General features: G+C 35.4%; 1 long non-coding RNA gene across 1 annotated transcript; it reads left to right on the top strand.

The window, feature by feature from the left end:
* The first annotated feature begins 2,895 nt into the window (after positions 1–2,895).
* On the top strand, positions 2,896–4,403 carry LOC113332639. Its single transcript, XR_003351630.1, has 3 exons — positions 2,896–3,099; positions 3,480–3,598; positions 3,684–4,403. It is a non-coding gene; the product is annotated as an uncharacterized LOC113332639 (long non-coding RNA).
* The last annotated feature ends 13,253 nt before the right edge of the window (positions 4,404–17,656 follow it).

The following is a 17,656-nucleotide window of genomic DNA, read 5'->3' as shown; positions in this document are numbered from 1 at the left end:
ATTTTGGGTTTGTAAACTGTAGCAGCAGAAAAGAAGAAGGTTGAGCAGCAGAAAAGAAGATGAAAGGCTCTGGTCAAAAAAAAAAAAAGACGAAGGGTTAGATTTAGGGATGTGACAAAAATATATAATTATTTTGGAGGGTAAAAACAAAATAAATCAAGTCAACAGTTAAACACGTCACCGCTCGACGGAATCAATGCGGGTCAACGTTGGTCTTTAAGACCAAACGCAAAGGCTGGACAAATGTTAGACCAAACCCATGTTTTGGTCAAAACATGAGTACCAAAAATCAAATAATCCAAAAAGAAATTACATTTCCTTACACTACCATCAACCTTAGATAAATGATTGTGCAGTCTCTTCAAAAATTCAGTTGTGTCATTTCCAAGTTCACCATACATGGAGAAGGATAGAGTGTCAACCCGTAACCTTGAGCTACACATTTGTCGAGATATTTTTTATTTTTGCACATAATGGCATTGCTTAAGGTTAAGCCAGGTTGGAACGCACGCACTCCACCACCAGTGAAGGGAGAGACCCAGTTACATCTAAGCACACGTCACGACCATTGTCCCAGTTAAGAACTAAAATTTCTGCAGGTCTCAAAGCACTTACGTCATTAGACACGAGACCCAAGGAAACTTCCTTCCTGGCGGGAACCCCTGCGCGTAAGCACATATCGAAAATAGTGTCGCGGACAAGGTCGTGCCTAAATTCGAGCCCTACCTCATGTGCATAATGTAAGGCATGATCCCCATAACAATCCATATCGTGGTTGCAAAAAGCACAAAGACTTCATGCAGTAAAAAGTGGGATGCCTAGACGATAGCACAAGACAACACTGAATTGTCGTGCACCCACCCTCTGATTGAGACCTTCGATAGGAAGAGCTTTGAGAAAGTCTTGAGCATGAATAGACCTGTTGCAATGCAAAAGAGCAGAGTCCCGTAAGGACATCGAGAACTTCGAAGGCATATCCTTCATGACAACCTCAAAATATTTAACTGCCAATAATTTCATGGGACGGGAGGCATTCAAATCGACGTTGGCATCAGGACACACACTAGAGAATAAATCAACATCTCGTTGCAAACCGAGGTCTGGACCTTGTAGAGAAGAGTTGCGCAAAATAATGGACTGGAGATGTTGAGTTTAAGTAATAGACGCCAAATAACAATAATTCATAGCATCTTCCATGAAGTACAGGACCAACCTACCGTGTCTAATTGGAAGAGAAGCTAAACGAAGTTGCAACGGTCTCATGCCAGGACCATCATTTGCCACAATATGGCGCATATGCAAGGCGAGGTGGAATCAAAAATAACTTGAGCCTCAGATAAGCACTTTGGCAAAGTAGTTCTTATGGAAAATTATAGCTTAGAAACCCCCGCGCAATTCCTCAATAAGTGTAGCTCACATTGAGGGTCGTCAAGCTTCTTTACTGCATCCATTAATTCATTAGTTTTACGAACTCGTGACTAAATCAGATTACTGCAAAACTCTCGGTCGAGACTCACAGGCCCCCTAGAAACTACTTGGTCTACTAACCTGAGAATGGAATGCGACATCACACCGTTCATCCAGCAAAGGCCAGAAAATCTCAGTCTTAGAGACGTTGAGATGAAGACCAAGCTTGCAACCTTCAAACTGTATGATGTGAAAAACCTTGGATACCATAAGAGTATCACCAATGATAGTCCCGTCATCTAAATACCTAGCTTGCAAATCTAAACGGCACTGCTCCGCAATCTTCTTAATCAAAGGGTGTAAGGTGAGAGCTAAATAATAGGGAGGCGAGAGGATCACCTTGTTGAACACCTTGGGCAGACGACAAAGTAAACTCATTCTAATATGACTTAGGAGGCATAGAGTATCAAAACTCCACCCATTTTGAAATGGATGGGAATTGGTTTCTAACCTCTTGAAGCATAGTCGTTCTATCGACTAAGTTGAACGCATTCTTGAAATCCACAAGCAACATAGTCATAGTCCGGGAATTACCTTTGTCCTAATGAGAAAATAATAAAACTTTGTTATAAACAATGATAAGAAAGATGACTAGAGAATCCTTCGCCGTTACTGAACTGAAACTTAATTAGATACAAGTTGATCTCTTGTTGAATTTTTATTGTTACCAACCGTAGAATAGCAATAAGCTCCGCTATCCCCCGATTCCTGTTGTCACTGGATACGAAAGTGCTTGACTGCCAGTTTATATCCAAATAATACACCAAGAATAAGCTCTCAAGTGTGTAAATTAATCGAATGCTTTACACTCTGTGAATCAGGTTGATCATATCATCAGACGCATAGGTTCGACCCGCTTACTAGTGTTATCTTTATATAAAATTGCTTAACAAAATCCCTCTGTCAACTCTTGCGATTTACTACTTGTGTATAGAGTTGATGTGACAATTACACGTATCACATAACCCTAAACTAGTAGAAGAAATATTGATTGGTTGATTTAATTGATCACTTTAAATAATCCCTCGATATTCTTATAGAATAAAAATATTGGTTGGTTGATTTAATTGATCACTTTAAATAATCTCTCAATATTCTTAGAAAATAAAAATAATAAAGATAATCAATAATAAATAAAACTTCAAATGAACTTGATTTTAGAAATTAAAGTTTCATTATTCAGGACTTTAAAATCATTCCTAATCAATAAAAAAATTTGCTACTCTAAAAGATTTGTACATATTAATAATACGATTTCGGGTGATTGGTTGGTTAAAAGATGAATCAAGCTCTCTTCTTAAAACTTCTGGCTCCACCAGTGTATATTTCGACCAATAGAATTATCAGGTTTTTTCCATACCACCAATAATTCATACGGCGACACCACCGTCCATTACCATATTTACTTTCCATCCTTTCCAACCGATATTCTAGCCTTTCCAATCGATTCAGACCTACGATGGTTTTAAACCCTAATCACCCTAATCTTTTTTTCTCTTCATATTTTTTTTCTCTGTTTCAATTGCACCATCGGTGTTTTTTTTGGTTATTGTTTCAGTTCCCTTCTTCGATCGTTTTGTTTATTCATTGCAGATGTTAATGTTAATTCACATGGGGGCTTTTATAAAAAAGGTACAAAAATCAATTATTTTGATTGTGTTCATTGAATTTTTCAACATTCATATCGCTAAAATATTGTTGTTTTATACGAATCACCAAAACCCTATTGTTGGTGCAATTTTTTGTGATTTATGATTAGGAAACACTTCCCCTAATCATATACAGTGAAGAAGAAAATAGGGTTACTTGCATATGCGTTACAGATCAGTGCAAAAAAACTTTGTAACTCTATAACTAATTTTGTGATTCTATAAAATTATTAGGAGAACCCTTTGCCTATCAAAAAAGTACAAGTATGCACTCTCAAATTTTCTTAAAGGATAAATCATGTTACATGATAATTTGCGAAAGCTTGGGTTAAGTAGAACATTCATTTTTTTTGATGTTTGCAGGGTTCACTTGGTATGTACAAGAAATAGCCATGAAAATCTATCACAAAGCTCAATTCAAAAATATTTTTGATTCAAGAATGAGCTTACAATGGTAGTTAAACCCTGAATTGTCAATTCCTGTAAGTTGAATTCATACATTTGTCCAATTTTTTCCTGTTATTAACATTGAATGGTCATATAATTACATTCTAATTTGCTTCTTAGACTAGCAAATGGGTACTATTTATCGCCATGAATGCTCAAGCAACTGTGTTAACTGAAACGGTGGTAGGAGACGTAGTACCAATGTCAATCCAACACCATCTGTATCGAGAGATCAAGCTCTTTACAATCGATACTTACGTATAAACATACGCAGGAGGGAAAAAATCCAGAAAAACATCATATTATGTCTACTGAACAAGGTAATTTTATGCTAGCTTTATGTTTGCTGAGAGTTCATGATGCTAAAAAAAATTTGTTGGCGCTGAGAGTAAATAGACTATCACTGCGTGATTATGGTGACTCATGAGACCATAATAATCACTGCGTGTTTTTTGCTTCTAACAAGTGTGATTGTTTTCTTATTTTACTTCTTTTAAGTCTGTATTTCTCTAAACATACACATACTTCTAAGTTGTTAGAAGGATCAGGACCTGAATTGTTTTTTATGATAGCTTTCTGTTTGCTGAGAGATCATGATGAAAAGAAGAAAAACAATTGTTGGTGTTGATAGTTGATAGAGTGTAATCACGTCCGTGAAAGGATCGGGACCTTATTTTTTTCCTCTTATAAATTGTTGGTACTGAGACTTAATAGAGTATAATCACGGCCCTGGAAGGATCAGAACCTGTTTGCTTTTTTCATTATGATGAATTTAAAAAAGTATGTATAATCAGGTTGATAATTATTATTTTTTAATTATTATAAACAGTATTCTTGAGTATACGGCATTATCTCATGTGGTTCCACCAAATGGTTTTTCATTGTTCCCAATATCATGTGGTGTTCGATCAGCTAACGAAAAATTTATGTTGCATGGGAACTTCATCTCATATAATTAGTTCACTTGTTTCGGGAGTTTAGACTACGAATTTTGTTTACTCCACAAACACTATTCTCAATTATTTCTATGGGAATCTTGAACGTCGATTATGTTGTAGGACCTCCCACCAAAATAAGTGAAGTAATTCCAGACGCATCAGCAATCATAGCTACGGGTCTATCCATGCGGCGGCTAGACGCTAATGTTTTATAATGAAATGTTTTACCATATCCTGCATTGCCATTGAGAAAAATAGTTCACGGTCACTATCTGTCACAAACAAAAAACGGCGTTGTATGCCGATGATTGGGCAGAATTCAACTTCCTGATACTCTCTTCTGTTTCAACATCACACTGCGAGTTGAAGGCCCGGATGTTCCCACATGAAATTGTCACCAGCAACATCAATTCATGTCAGTTTTGATTTTTGCATATTCTCGAAATCTTCAAGTAACCTGTCATATTCATGCAGTTGTTCATATTCATGCACTGTCACGAAAGTATGCCGCGAGATCGTATTCGAGATGATCATAGGTGTCATAATCCTGCTAGCCCAAAATGATTGTTAGGAGTTAGAGACCCAAATAGTAAAAGCCCAAACTAAAAGCCACATGTACGATGCTGCACTAGACCACCCAACATTAGTTATAAGTGTTTTGAATAAAAATCGTACTCGACTCGATGACTAGGACCAACTCGTTATATTTAACAAATTCGAACGAAAATACCCATACGTACCACACATTCACCTTGCGCAGTTCAAAAATTGTATCTTCTTCCTCTCTCACGCAACGAACATGGGAACCCTAGAAAAACTATTTTTGCCCTAAAACAATAAAGAAGAAACAAGTTTCATAATTTTTTTGTATCATAATAAAAATAATAATAATTGTACAGCTAAACAGTCTTCGGGTTTAATCAACGAACAAAACTGGAACTGCAAATAAGATAACTAAATTTGGTGATTCTCCACTTAAGAATAAGCGATTCTCGATGCTCTTTAATGTCAACAACACCAAAAGGATGCTCTACTATTTCCCCTCTCGAGATTTTTTCTTAGTGCAGACATGAATAAGAATATTATACAAGCACGAATATGTACATATAGTGATTGAAAACTATGACGGTGACGAATCACACTTCTCATCACAACAGGCCAACCATAATCATATTTACAACCACAGCTAGTGCGTAAATCATTCAGTTTTTTTCCTTTGTTAATTTAATACCGTTTCAACAATTTGAATTCTCAGTTTATGCTTCAACAATTTGAATTCTCAGTTTATGCTTCAACCATATTCTTTCTTTTTGTTCTTTCTAAATTTCCAGTCCTAATTCTTTTCAATCTTGTTTCTCTTTTGTTTTATGGTTTTTCACATTTATTTATGAAATTTGTTTCGTCAATATCGCTTTACAGATAAAAATGTTTCCTTAGGGTTCTTAAGTTCGTTTTGTGCGAGAGGAAAATGATAGAATTTTTGTACGTGCGCAAGAATACTTGTGGTATGTATGGGTATTTTAGACCGAGTTTGATAAATATAATGAGTTGGTCCTAGTTAGCCAGTCGAGTACGGTTTTTGTTCTCCTCGAATCACATTTTGCTCTCCCTTAAATAAAAATCAGTGTTTTTTTGCCGCAAATGAACAACCGATTCATTTGATAAATCATGCACCCATTAGTACCCGAGGTACACCACCCCACTAGAGCTAGACGTCCAAGTTCAAGGTGTTGACTCCAATATAGGAACCGAGTTATAGTTTGTTCCCAAGTCTTTTCCATGTTAGCAAAAATCCTAAGGTTAAATGATATATTTTGTAATTATAGTAAATGAAATAAAATAATTTTTGAAATATGAAATAATATTTGTTAATTTGGAAATGATATTTAGGTTTTAAATATGAGCCGTCCGATCAAAATCACTTTATCTAAGGGTCGTAGTTAATGGGAAAAAACTATAAGTAGCTAGCTAATTCTTGGAGAAGTGGGGGATTCTCGGTAGAAATTAGGTGGAATTTAAGAGAAGAAATTATTAGAAGAAGTTTATGAAATAATTTTGGGAGCATATTTCGGTTGAATACGATTGGATACGGTTTTGCGGAAACTACGTTGTTGGTTGATCCTTTTTATCCAAGTAATATTTAGAAGCTATCGACAAAAACAGGTCTGTATCATCAATATATTTATTGTCACTTTTCCTATTGGATGTTTACTTGATTTGCAAAAGCAACGAAAATGGTTTGTGGATTTATTACTCATCGTGTTAAAATATGATCGTTCCGTTATTTCGTTCTCTCGTTTGCATCTTGCTTAAGCACACGCAGTAGATTTCAATTAATGAAAAATCATCCCATTAATACTATTTGTTCCTGATTAGACATCAATATTTAATCGGTGGTGCTATTCACAGCACAAAACACCACTCTACTCACACCTCACAACATTTAAATTCTACATTTCTTAAATGGTATATTCTTTTTTCTAACTATGGGTCCTGGATGAATAAATTGGATCATTATCTATGCAACACCTAGCATTTAAGTGGTGATTAGTGTGGTGAAGAGTACTTGGAATAGCATTTCCGATATTTAATTAATTAAATAATCTTTCTTATCACTTCATAAAGCATCAGTAGCTTTGGTAGGCATCTCATACAGAATCTCATCATTTGGTTGCATAGGAAAGCTTTCCTTACCCTAGTTAGTAAGTTCGCGAATGATTCGCGAATTTTTCCGTATCACGAATTTTACCGTTTTATTCGCGTACGTTTGCAACTCCGAACCCAAGTCGCGTATTATGTGGCATTTCCGGATTATTCGCGAATCGTTCACGAATTTTACGTATCCCGAATGATACGTCCGCTTAATTTGCTATAAATTCTTTAGCTTTTACTTTTCAAAGACCCCATTTTTTGGGCTTTACTGCCTTCCGAGCATACACGACCGAATATTAGACGTGTTGTAATTTTTATGAAAGAAAAACGACTGAAGAGATTTGAAGGTGAAGGTGAGAGAGATCTCAAACTCACTAACCAAGTATCTAAACCACCATACGACGTCCTCTTGGATAACTAATGTTGTATATATTATTAATATCATCATATTAAGTTTATTTTTTCTTTAAATAACTCACACATATGCATAAAAATTGGTCTATGACCTTATAAATACAAATTATTTGTTATATATAGATACCGATTTTTCAGAGCCGAACTCACATTTATAAATCGAATTATACACGTACGTATGCCGTTCCGAATTACTAGCGAATCACGTCCCATTGACCGGATTTTGGACCGAATCTGGATTTTACAAAACCGTATAATACTCGTACGTTTGCCGTTCCGTACGTTTGCCGAATCCCGAATTGCTAACTAGGTTCCTTAGCTTTACATTCATCCTTTGTTAGCTAGTTGAACGGGCCCTAGCTCAGCTGGTCAACCCCGTTCTCCAAAGGTGATGCGTTACAGGAGGTCCCAGGTTCGAGTCTTCGATGGTGTAACATTGCAGGAATTAACATGGAAGGTGTTGTTAGCTTGCCCCCCTTGTGCCACAATCTCGCCCCCCAGTCCGCCGTTTCGGCTCCCCTTGGCAAGGTTACCCATGAGACCCGCTGGTAGGCTAGCACAGCAACCTGTTCAATTAATGTAGTAGTATGTCGTTGGAACCTAGCTTGTTAGGCTTCCAACTAGTTTCATGTAATCATCGTTCTCCCATTAATGAAAAAAAAATTTATAATAATAATAATAATAATAAATGCCTCAGTGGCCCCCTTTCATAATAATAATAATAATAATAATAATAGTGCTTGATATTTACAACAGTATATAATAGTAGTAATACTTTATCAAGTTTGTTGATTGACATATTGATTCTGATTTCATATTATTTCAATTCTCAATTATAATAATAATAAATTTGCTTTATAATTTGATTTAATTATTCAATTGTGGGTATATGATAATTTGGTGTTTTTGCAGGCTTACAATTATATGAAGTTAGTTTCTTTTTGTATATTTTTGCAATGCAAATTCTAATTTTCTAATCATAAAGTAGAAGTCGATCTTCGGATTGGACGGGTTAGGTACATCGCATCTTCCTAACCCATATAATGATTTCCGGACCTATTTTATGTATTTGGACCAGTGCATTATTTTGGGTCCCAACTCCTATAAGTTGGGTAGCGGATTTCTTATTAATAATTTTCCACGTGATTCCCATTTTGGATATTTAGAGATCTTAACCGATTTTGCTGGTATCTACAATCGCAACTCTGCTGGGGACTTTAAGAATCTAACTTGAAAAATAATTGGGATTTTAGGCTTTTGATTTTATACTACTCGGTATTTGCGCACACACACACACGTGCACGCACCATTTGCACATTTGCATTCCATTTCGTATCGTTAGACGTCCAATTTTTAGGAAAATCCGTGGCTAGTAAGCTGAACCCACTGGGCGTTATCAGCCGAACCATCACAAGCCTTAACCTAGTACCAAAGAAGACTAGTTTCGACTACGTCTGGGGTATATTCTGCTAAGGTAACCCAAGCTTACCTGAGAATTAGTTGAACCTGCATGCACGTGCATTGAAAACAGGAACATGACCATAGAATCTGAAATGGTTGGAAATGCTGGGGCAGTGTCCTGGTTGCGCGAACAATTCCTGAAAATGTTGGATACCAAGTTCAATGAATTGACAACCAAGATGAAATTCGAGACCAAAAAGTTGACTCTCGAGGCCATTGCTGAGTCCACGGGAAAAAATGTAGGGGTTGATATGGGAAACGACAAAAATAATCATAATTATGAAGAGGAAATTTTTGAAGAGGTTAAAAACGAAAATTTTGATGAAATGGATGAGACTACAACACGAGAAAGTCAATTATCCCATAGGCTCAAAAAGATCGAAAGGACCTTACAAAAAATGGATGGGGGAACAGTAGATATACATGGGCTATATCCTTATACCAATATTCGTTTACCTCCCGGCTTTAAACTTCCGGATATGGATAGATATGATGGAACTGGGTGCCCGAGAACCCATATTCGTATGTATGTTGGGTACTTGAAGCCACTAGATATTAATGATGGGTTGTTAGTCCAATTGTTCCAAAGGAGTTTGACTGGAACTTCCTTGAAGTGGTTGATGAAGACAGACCCAAGTCTAGTTTCGAATTGGCAGGATATGGTCGATATGTCTGTGAGACGGTTTATGTTGGTCCCTGAAATTCAGTTTACTCGGAAACACTTAGAGGCGGTTAGACAAGAACCCAATGAGACATTTAAAAAATTCTTTCCACGTTGGAAGACTAAGTCGTTAGAGCTCGATGAGAAATTGTCTGAAGAACAGATGGTAGATATTATAACAAATTGTTTGAACCATGAATATTGGAATCGGGTAATATCATCTTACCATTCAACATTACACTCTTTATGGAAGGCGGGCTCACAGATTGAAAATGCATTAGACACGGTAAGAATGACAAGGTTGACCAACCCGGAGGACTCTAATGGGAATAATTGCAGAAAGGCCACATTTAAAGATGAAAATCAAACGAATATTGTGCCAGTTGCATCAGTAATTGCATCACTCACAGGACCATACCATGGGCAGAGCCAGAACTGGAATCAGGGAAGATATGGACGTCATTAGAGGAATTTTGCAGAGGAAAAGCACCCATTACCCTATCATCAAAGGGAACCAAGGGTCAATTTTGTCTTGGCAGAAAACCATACAAATTTAGCCGACTCAATCTACAAGCAAGGATCTGCTGTCAATCGACCTATCCACATTAGTGAGCTCTTCACAGATCAGGTACAAAATATTAATTCATTTAATTCAACTAATCGTCATGTTTTTTTGTATGAATTAATGGCAGATTATTATGGAGTTGGGAAACCGAGGAACAAGACAAATTTTAAGATATATCCAGCAGAGCCTTTGCATATCTCTGACCTTCTACCAAAGAGGGCGGCACCTAGTAGGACTGTTCATATTTCAGAGATCTTGTCTTATCCCGTTCAACCACCCGCGAGTCCAGTCTACCTAACAGATATCTTGCCTGATCCGGTACGTCCAACGAATAAATCTTTGTCTAGGTGGGTGGATATGTTCAAAAGTGAGGGTGGTTATGGATTTCAAAATGTAGCAAGAAGCAGAACCATTTACAAGCCACCTCATCTTAGGGATAAAAATGTAACCATGCCTCCTATACAACCATCACTCAAATTGAAGTCTACATGAGAAAATGATGAAGAAAAAGTGGTAAGAACAATAGAGGCTCAGTCAGGTAAGTCTCTAACTTATTCTGTTGAGTCAATCAGACCGGTTAAGGGTACATCACCTGAATTTGTAAATAAGTCGTCTTTTATTTCCAATTTTCAAGATATTTGAAAAAATCCAAGAAAAAATTGAAAAACTAAAAAACCAAAAAGATTTTATTTGTAGGAAAAATGTTTTGAAGATCAATATACTTTGTATAAATAAAGTGTTTGAGAACACTAACAAGCCGTGGGGACTGTGGAACCACCAAAAAGAAAAACATGAACTGGCTAAAGAAGTAAAGTTTGTCAATCGGAGCAAGGAAGGTCAACCTTTAAGGGAACATCAAAGAAAGAAGATGAATACAACCAAAATTTGGATACCGTGCAAGAATGTGCGAAAGCAGAAGACAGAAGCAGTGAATTTAATTGAAAAGAACCCATTGCAGCTAATACCACAATGGATGTTGAAGACCTATGATAAGAAGGAAGAGAGATTCAAAACACATGAAGATGAGATTTTCCACCAAATAAAGGCAAGATGACGAATCCTCTACCTAAGAAAATGGTTTCTTACAAGGACGTGTTATTAAATTTTGAAAAATGATGGAGAAACGGATCAAAAGGCAAAGAACGATTTTCCCAGCATAAAGTTTAAGAAAGCAATTAATCAAAATGAAGTGAATGATTTTCCAAATAGAAGGTTCAAGAAAGAAAATAATCAAAAGACAATGAATAATAATCAGGGCATAAGGTTCAAGGAACAATGAATCAGAAGGTAATAACTTTTTTTTATAATAAACAATTAAATAATTATTCAATTTAAAAAAAAATTATAATAAAAAATTAAACAATTATTCAATATAAATTTTTTTATAATAAAAAAAAATCAAAAGGTAATGAATAATTTTCCCAGCACAAAGTTCGAGAAATATATTGATCAGAAGACAACAAATGGTTTTCCCAGCAAAAGGTTCAAGAAGGAAATTAATCAGAAGGCGATGAGTGATTTTCTCAGCATAAGGTTTAACAGAACAACTAATCAGAAGGAAACTGATGATTTTCCCAACATAAAGTTCAAGAATGTAGTTAATCAGAAGGTAATGAATGATTTTTCATACACAGGGTTCAAGAAGATGAAGCAAGCAAAATTTCGAGAAGATCCAATAATCGTATAATATAGAAGAATTGTTCAACCATTTGATCGGGGCAGAAGACATGGTCCAGTCCCAATAGGTGTTACTCAACCTAAGAAACCTAAGAAGTACCATACCTAGGTAAGTGCTCAAATCTATCTAAGGGCGGCGAACGCTCATAAAATTTAAGGAGAATTTTTTTTAGAAGTCCAATCTCTCTCTCTAAGCGTCAGGTAGGAAATAACTTGGGGCAGAGTCGTCATCATGTTTGGCCCCTTTAGTCGGTCCAAAAAAAAGGGGGCAGAATTATCACCATGTTTGGTCCAGTCAGTCAGTCAGTCAGTCAAAAAAAGAAAGAAAAAAAAAAGAAAAAGAAAATCAGGAATTATTATTTTCAGTTTTATAGTGTCAAAAGGGGCAAAGTCGTCAATATATTAGGCCCTTCAAAAAAAAAACACTAGGGGCACCAACATCAACATACTGCGACATGTCATCAGAGCTTCTCAGTCTTCTATTATAGTGTTCGGTCTTTTTCAAGTAAATAATTTAGAGAGAGATATGTTAGTCTATCTGTATGTCATCATTAGCCTTGTAAGTCATCTCCTAAAGTTCTATGAGCAACGGACGTCCAAACGGATGGATTTAAAAAAAATGAAAATGTAAAGAAAAAAAATTGAAAAGAAAAAAAATTGAAAAGAAAAAAAAAAGATATATAAAAAAATTGAAATTGAAAAATCTATAAAAATGATTTTTGTCCAATCAGACGGTTCTGGAGGAAAATTTTAAAGCAATCAACGGTTATCATTGCTTTTAAAATGCAGAAAAATAGAGAGGATAAATCGTGGCTCAAGATGCACCCCTTTCTTACGCCATCATCCAACGTCCCAGCTTATTCTGCTACAGCTTTTCATCCGTAACGGATGAAATCAATTAGCACCACTGTTATGTTAACACTCCCTTGACTTTAACTAACAGTGTTCTCAGTCAACAGTCAACTCCATGCGTTTCAAGTTTCCTTACCATAAAAATGGATCTCTAATCAACGTTAGACCGTTCCACTTTATGGAGAGTAATGATTCACCTAGATGCATTCTCATATTGTTCTGTTGTTATTTATTTATTTTCTCTCTCTGGGTAAGAAGAGATGCATTCTCCTGTGCATTTTTTGTGTCACCCTGTAAATGCATTCTCTTCTTCTTAATTAGGATTCTTTTCTTCTTAGTTCATTTCATCTGCTTCTTCCGTATTAGCGTTTGTTTTGATCATCTTCGTTCTTTTTGTTGTTCAGAACTTAGGATGACGGACTTGGTGGTGGTTATGCTCAGAATCATGCCACAATAATAGGTTAATTAGGGTTTGGATTTTATTACTTTGATATGTAAATATTATCTAACTTGGAATTTTTTTTTATTTAACTCACTGAGTGCTAAAAGAAGTTTTGAAGATCGATGAGAAAGATTTGCAATTATTATCCCGTCTTCATCTTACAATTGAATTCTCTTGAGTGAATTGTTATATGAGAATGGTCATCATCATTAGGTAAAAGATTGATATAGTATAATTTTACTATATTTACTTGCAAGTTCAATTGAGTGATGGTCAGTCAATATTTCTTATATCCATATCATGCGCAAAAGACTTGCAATAAGAGACACGGCAATTAAAAGAGATCGGTACATGAACCAAGATGGCAGAAGGAATGCCAATCCAAGCCAAGGTAATCGAATATTATCATGTCTGGGAATTTATGCAAAAAAAAAAAAAAAATAGGTGTAAAATTGGTTGTCCATCTATCTTCAAGACGAGAAACAGTTGAGTTTTAGGCTAACAACCAAGAGTTCCTCAACTGCAGTTTAAATAAGTAATATGCTTATTTAAACAGGCTTAGTAACAAAGAAAGTGGATAAGATGGAAGTGATACAGTTCGAAGTTCTCCTATGCCAGAATTATCATTAGAAGATAGGCTAGCGACTTTCAGTGAAAAACTTGATTAGAACTCATTGGTTGATTTGCATGAATAGATTATAATCAGAGAGCATAAGATAATAGTTTTCAGGTTAAGGATTGGCTATATGGGGCATTTGGGTTTGGAAAACTTCAGTGTAAGGATGAGCTTAAGTTCCTAATCAGCTCGGAGAGAAATATGTGTTAGCAGTTTAATCAAACTAAATCCCAATTAGAGAAAGTAATCACTCAATAAATTGTATTGGCAAATATAGCAGTTAGTGTTAGTAGATTGAATGGAATGATAGAAACAAAAATATGCATTGACGCAAAAGAGAATAGTTGTTTGAGTTTTTAATTATTTAAAGTTAGGTACTTTTAATATTGCGAAGCACTATTTGTTGTCCATATATCTCGAATATGGGAAACCTTTACAAAAATGATGTTAGACTCATTGTGCATATTGATTTGAATTCCCTTTTGCTAATGAGTTATTGGTCTGTTTTTCCTGCGGCAGGTCTAACGACAAAATGAAGGTCCAAAAATTTGAACTATTGCGGTACCAAAATGTTGTTTTCCGGTGCAATTCGGACAACTAATGATTCAAAAATGAAGGAGTTTCATTAACTAATGTGCTAGATACATGTTACTCAGTTTTGAAAAAAAGACTTATTGGTTTGGAGGCATAGGTTGGGAGCCGAGGTGAACCTACATTAATTTGTAAAGTGGTTCTAGAATAGGTTTTCAAGGAATACTGAGAATGTTTTCATTGAACCAAATTCTGAGAATATTTAAGTCTGCACCAAAAGGTTATGAAAAGTTGGGGTGGTATTTAAAAGTATGTCCATTTTTATTATGATTTGTATATTGCAGGTTCCAAGTAGATTTGAACGGAGGAGATATTGGATGAGTTACAAGTCATGCTAGAGTTCAATATTTGGTCCTCATATCATATATATAATAGAGAGGTCTGCAGAATAATTTCTTTGCAGAGGGCGTGTTAAGCAGGGTGTTGGGAAAATGCAGTCCCTGTATGGGTTGTTTCTGAATAGCCAAAATTTTCTGGAGCATTGATGTATATCTGGACTTGATTGTAGCATTGGGATTTTATTGTGAAGTTTATGGGGTTGCCTTGCATATCTACAAGTCTGAACAGAATGCAATTCTCGATGTCTGTGCATGTCTTCTACAAGTTACAAGTTTATGGTCTTCTTCCTATAATTACATTTTGAATTTGTCTACATCGGCAACAAGTGTTTTGTGGTTAGTATAAGATGTCTCTGTAATGATTCATTTTTTTTTAAAGTTAGGATCCGAATCATCGTTGTGGTGTTCCAAAATTATAAATTACCGGTGCATAATTCTAGATGGTTTGTTAATAATCTCATTTGGGTGGAAAAATTCTTTTCTGCATGCACATATAAGGCGCAATTGATTTTTATTCATATGGAAATTTCTGTGATAATTTGGTTGTAGTTATTGTATGTATTGGATCTGTCATACTTAGTGACTAATTGGTGCTCATGTTTTGGAGACATGTCACTTCTGATTCAAGCTCAGGACTAGAAAAGCTTGAGGAGCTTATCACCGAACAGAATGAGGTCATTGCCAGATTGACTTGCTTATGAAATTAAATGCTTTCCTGACAACATTTTTAATTAATTACAGGTGATTTCTTAATTTTCTGCTTTCTTTTGAGAGTCACTTTATCTTTTCAAATATCAATCAAGATATATATATCTTTCCATGCTTTTCAATAGTTTAAACTCATTGCCTAAGTAGGGTGGTGCTTTTTAATGCAGATCATCAATAGAGCTGGATGTAAGCTTTAACGAAAAGGTATGTTATAATGGACCTGGATTATTTTCAGAGAAATCAATTTCAGATACGTAGGCTCAGTTGGAAATATATGTTCTCCAACCGCGGAAAGTAGATTAACCATTTTAAGCACTATCAAATGACCTCTTGATGTTGAATTTGAGAATATTGCATTGAAGACAATAAATTTAGAGGAAACTTGCAAAAAGTACTATGGATGAAGTACGAATGATTTTGTAAACATTTTTTAGTTGTTTTTTATTGGAAGGTTGAATTGATTGTTTTTTGGATTTCTGTTAATGGAACTTAAAGAGGAATCTCTTGGTGTGGCGTTCTTTGTGATTTGGAAAATTGTAATGGATATAGGAAGTCGTTATTGCATCAAATTCTATGAATGTTCTTATTAATCTTGATAAGGAAGAGATGTTACAAATTAGGTTGAAACCACGTGAGGTTGGTTTCGTATTTCCGCACTAGATTAAATTGGTTTTTGTAAATCTGTATAGCAAGGAAGAGATGTCATAAATTAGGTGATCGTTATGCAAAAATATTTATTATACTACGCAACACTGAGTGACAGGAAATCCACTGTCTTTACTGAGTTGAGCTATTTGTACAAGAGCAGCACCATGTTGTCCTCCTTTTTAGCAAACACTTACTGTGTGCACAAGATTTTGATATCCAAATACAATTTTTGTGCATTAGTGTGTGAGATGATATTTGGGGATGTCAAACAAAAGAAATTTTTAACTATTTAACCAAGGCCTTTAACCAATGTGAGGTTCAGTTATGGTATTAATTCTTTAAATAACAACAATCCAAAGCCCGGGCCGTTATGGCACGGGTCATATTCTAGTATAAAAAAGAAAAAAGAACAAAAATGGTTATTAAACAGCCAATTGGGAAAATTGAATAGTACTTAAAAGAGATAGGAAACGGCCCGAGTCATATTCTAGTACAAAAAAGAAAAAAGAACAAAAATGGTTATTAAACATCCAATTGGGAAAATTGAATAGTACTTAAAAGAGATAGAGGAAATGAAGAGTCACAGAGAGAAATTGAAGATTTGAAGCATTAAATGTCATCCCTGGAAAGCAACAAGGTCGTGAATCATTTTTACAGTTTGAAGCTAATAGGTGAAGTTAATTATAGCTGGGAAGATTGACAGATTTGAAAATTTGGACGGGGAGGGTAATATTTTTGGTGGCATCTATCAGACACGTGGAAAGTCAGGATTCCTAAACCTTTGTATATATTGAGTATTTTGTTTTTGAAAATTATTTTCTAGGACTTTGTTTTCTTAATAATAAAATAAAAATAATATTAAAAAAATAAAAAGGTGAAAAACAAAATAATAATAAAATTATTTTCTAGTATGTATTAGCAGCGTGTGCTACTAATAGCTCTTTTGTAAGGTCATCAATTACATGCTTTCTCCAGACTTTGGACGTAAAACTCGAAGGGGAAGTGAGGCTTACTTTCTACATACGGATTGTGGCAATCAAGAATGCTCGAGACAAATTATTTATCTAAATCTCCAAATGGATCGTAGAAAGGACAAGAGATGATGAAAATATTTGAGCAAAACCTTAAAGATTGAAGAACCGCTACTCAAACGATGCAGTCGATGTGATGACGTAGCATGTGGTTAGAAGAATTAATAAATAAAGAGCCGTCTGTTTTCGTAATAGTTGGTATGGCACGAACACTACTTCGTCATGATTTCTATCATGAGGATATGTACTTGTGCAAAATTAAAATACTTAGATATAATCAGGGTGAATTTTCTAGTGTCATTCCTGGTAATTTATAAGTGAGGAATCCAACAAAATATTTGTAACCGTGTTAAGGTGCAAAATAGGTGTATATGTCTTTGGCATTCTGTTACACGCAAACCTCTGCCAAAGAGGGACAACTGTAGACACCCCAATTTTGCACTGTCACGAAAGTATGCCGCGAGATTGTATCTGAGATGATCATAGATGTCATCATCCC

The sequence above is a fragment of the Papaver somniferum genome, unplaced genomic scaffold, assembly GCF_003573695.1.
Source record: "Papaver somniferum cultivar HN1 unplaced genomic scaffold, ASM357369v1 unplaced-scaffold_132, whole genome shotgun sequence".
In the NCBI taxonomy this organism is placed as follows: Eukaryota; Viridiplantae; Streptophyta; class Magnoliopsida; order Ranunculales; family Papaveraceae; genus Papaver; species Papaver somniferum.
Note: the sequence above shows the minus strand (reverse complement) of the source record. Positions and strands in the feature narration are given on the sequence as shown.